Below are 4,002 nucleotides of genomic sequence, written 5' to 3'. Positions count from 1 at the left end.
CGAGACTACATTTCAAATATTCCCTAACATACATGGCTTCTCCCCCTCTTTGTGTAAAATAGTTTAAATCCATTTATGGGACATTCAGCAAATAGTTCTCTATTTATTACATTCATCAATGTTTCGGTACGTGCAATGGTATGTATTGTTTCATTGCAGATAACAGCATTTAAATTTTTTTTGTTTCTTAGACTTAGACTCGTACTACCAAGTTACTGTTGGCAATTGGATAATTTTTTTATGAAGTCATTTGTTATTTTTTCCCCTACTTTAGTAATTTATGCTTTTGATCTCAATTAGTTTTATATCCTAGCTTTTTAATTTTTTCCCCTTATATATTGCCATCTTATCTGTCTGCTTTGTCCATTTACTCTCCAGCCCTTCACAAGCCACTGCTGCACCCCTCCATGCCCATACTTACTGTGCTTATTCTTACAGGACTGCACTGCATTATGTGGTGCTCACTGCCTGGACACCTTGGCAATGTAGAGACAGATATTCTGCAATACCGTGATATTAGCAGTAGAGTGATAAGCTGACACACGGGAGGTACAATGGAAAGAAGTTGAGTATCAACTCTTGTAATTTATATTGCTTCCAGTGAGTTTTTAGTTTTCTTATAATCACTATGTTATCTATCCTCTACAACCTAGTTATCTGCTTGATACATGCATTATAGGGTTCTGGTAGTTGTTCTACTCACCAAGCCCTTCCAAGGCCAGGCTTGACATGTGAGAGCTTGATCCAACAGGCTGTTGCTTGGACAGGCCCCTCAGGCCCACATATCCACCACAGCCTTGTTTGTCCAGCACTTCTTGAAGATGTTCAGGTTTTCTCTTGAAGGTGTCGATGGTTGTTCCAGCAATACTGTATTTCTTTTATTGCTGAAAACATGTTCTCAGCCATAAAAAAAATAATCCTGAATCCAGAAAAAAATCCCTTTTGTATCATCTGGAAATTTTCAAATATTGCTGATCAAACCTGAGTCTAAATTATTTGTATATATTATGAATTACAGAGGTCCCAGGACAGAGTTTTGAGGAACTCCACTTACATTTTCCCACTCTGATTTAACCCCATTTATACAAACTCATTCTTATCTTTTAGCTAATCATTTATTGTACACACCATACTCAGCCTGGGTAGGGTAGTTTATTGTGCATCCTAGTATTGTGTATGTGTAGTATATTTGGTATGTTGACCAGACCACACACTAGAAATTGAAGGGACGACGACGTTTCGGTCCGTCCTGGACCATTCTCAAGTCGATTCTCACAATCGACTTGAGAATGGTCCAGGATGGACCGAAACGTCGTCGTCCCTTCAATTTCTAGTGTGTGGTCTGGTCAACATACTTCAGCCATATCTCTTTTCCTTCTGTCTTTTAGTTTTGGAATATTTAATGCCTCTAATGTCTCCTCATAAATCCTGCCCTTCAGTTTTGGTATGAATGTTTGTGTGCCTTCATCGTATATTTTGCAAAATATGGAATACATCTCATTTACTTTACTTTAAGAATATGGTTCGATCAATTAAAAGCCCTCTTGTTCAAATTGCAAAGAGACTGAAAGAGATGCAGCATGCTCAATGGATTATATATTAGTGATTATTATTAGGATTATATATTAGTGAATCATATTAGTGATTCAATTATTATGGTCATAAAACAATAAACAAATAGTTTTGCTGTTATTACACTCTATTCACAGGTTATATATAAGTACAGTATCTGCATGTTTTGTTCACCATTACAAACCACTAAGTTGGTTTGATTTTTGTTGAGATTGTTATTTATGATAAGATTCCTTACGTTATCTGTGAATGAAGCTATGTTGGTATTGGGAAATCTATAGATGGCACTTATAGTCAAGGAGGATTTAAGGGATTTACTGGAGAACTTGGCAAAGGTATATTCACAATAGTCGTCTCTATTACTAATGACACTATTGCAGATGAAGGTATCTTTGTAAGATATTGCTATGCCACCTCCTTTTTTTATTAGGCCTGCAGTTGTGAATGGCTTTATTATCAGCCAAGTTGTAGCATACAACATAGCATATATATGTATATGGCATACATATATATATATATATATATATATATATATATATATATATATATATATATATATATATATATATATATATATATATATTCAAAATTCGTCAGTGTACTACATTTTTGTTGTTGCTTTTAGGTGATGGTTTTAACCAGTGTACGTGGGTCTGATTGTGCAACCACGGTTCGAAGAATAATGAAGATATGAACAAACGGCCTGTGGTCACTATACAGTCTGGAAGGGCAAAAGAAGAAATTGGCATTTCTACAAAAACAAGAACTATATAATGTTATTTTAAGTAAGTAACCAAAAAATTAAATAATTTTTTTAAAGTTTAAAATTTACTTAAAAATTTAAATTTTAAGTTAAAAATTTTTAACCAAAAAACTTAATATTTTTCATATTTGGAACCATTCCATAATATTTTCCCAAGCATAAATGATTATATTTCTATCACTTGCTCTTAAGATTGTTTCATTTTTTAGAGGTTGGGCATAATTGTTCTCTGCTGCTAATAGAACTGACTGACTTAGCTATAGGAAAATGTAAACTTAATTGGTTTATCCATTACAGTATTTTGCAGTTTATTTCATGATCCTGTGCTTAATACTTGCATAAATAGTAGACTACAAAATGCATTTTTATATCATTAGTATTGAATAATAATAATGCAAATAATTGACTTATAAATGATGTACAATTAATTGGTAGGTGATATTATATTATTAATATTTTTTCATTCTTGCAAAGCCTTAACAAAGCCATTAACATGTTAATATAAACTTGATCACCTTCCACTTATTTTCTCATGTGCTACCTACATGTACAAAACCTTATTCCTAAATGCATATTTTGTTCTGAAACTTGTCCTTTATATGTTGTGTATCACCATCTCTGGAGAGTTTTGTCTGATTGATGTATAAATTACTTTTAATTTTACAGAATATTATTGTTATACTGAATTTATTATTATATAAATAACTTAATTTTACAGAATCATCTATCAACGCACATCCACAAGTTGAGGAGGAGGATGTGACCTTCCAGATTTCTGAAGTACTGAAACATGCACCAAACAGGCCTGGTGGATCTAGGTACAAGGTAAAATAATTTAATTTTTTTTTTTTTTTTACTAATTGTCCGATATATATATATATATATATATATATATATATATATATATATATATATATATATATATATATATATATATAAATATATATATAATGTGTCGTACCTAGGAGCCAGAACGCACATCTCAGCCTACTATGCAAGGCCCGATTTGCCTAATAAGCCAAGTTTTCATGAATTAATGTTTTTTCGACTACCTAACCTAACATTTTCAGTTACCTAAACTAACCTATAAAGATAGGTTAGGTAGGGATGGTTAGGTTCGGTCATATATCTATATTAATTTTAACTCCAATAAAAAAAGAATTGACCTCATACATAATGAAATGGATAGCTTTATCATTTCATAAGAAAAAAAATAGAGAAAATATATTATTCATGAAAACTTGGCTTATTAGGCAAATCGGGCCTTGCATAGTAGGCTGAAAAGTGCGTTCTGGCTTATTGACTAGGACCTGCCTTACCCTACAGAGTTCTTCGTCGACTTGCTTCCATTCTGAGCTGTGGCTGAGCTGAGCTGTGTCAGCCACAGCTCAGAATGGAAGCAAGTCGACGAAGAACTCTGTAGGGTAAGGCAGGTCCTAGTCAATAACGGCTTCTCCAATGGTTTCATCGAAGACATCATAAGAAGGAAAGTGAAAAGCCATGCAACCTCTGAAGAGACAACTAACACAACACCTATACCCCCTATTAGACTATTTTACAGGAACTTCTTTTCCACAGCTCATAAAACGGAGGAAAGGGTCCTGAAAGATATTGTTAATAGAAACGTTATCCCTACAGACAAAAATCAGAGGATACAACTGACGATT

General features: G+C 33.3%; 1 long non-coding RNA gene across 1 annotated transcript in view; it reads left to right on the top strand.

The window, feature by feature from the left end:
* Window positions 1–2,240: 2,240 nt before the first annotated feature.
* The window catches only part of LOC138370411 (uncharacterized), a 5,466-nt gene continuing 3,704 nt past the window's right edge, over window positions 2,241–4,002 (top strand). Inside the window, exons 1-2 of the long non-coding RNA XR_011230133.1 lie at window positions 2,241–2,357; window positions 3,054–3,160. This is a non-coding gene — a long non-coding RNA (uncharacterized lncRNA). The remainder of the gene's footprint in view (window positions 2,358–3,053; window positions 3,161–4,002) is intronic.

This window comes from Procambarus clarkii, chromosome 32 (genome assembly GCF_040958095.1).
Source record: "Procambarus clarkii isolate CNS0578487 chromosome 32, FALCON_Pclarkii_2.0, whole genome shotgun sequence".
In the NCBI taxonomy this organism is placed as follows: Eukaryota; Metazoa; Arthropoda; class Malacostraca; order Decapoda; family Cambaridae; genus Procambarus; species Procambarus clarkii.
Note: the sequence above shows the minus strand (reverse complement) of the source record. Positions and strands in the feature narration are given on the sequence as shown.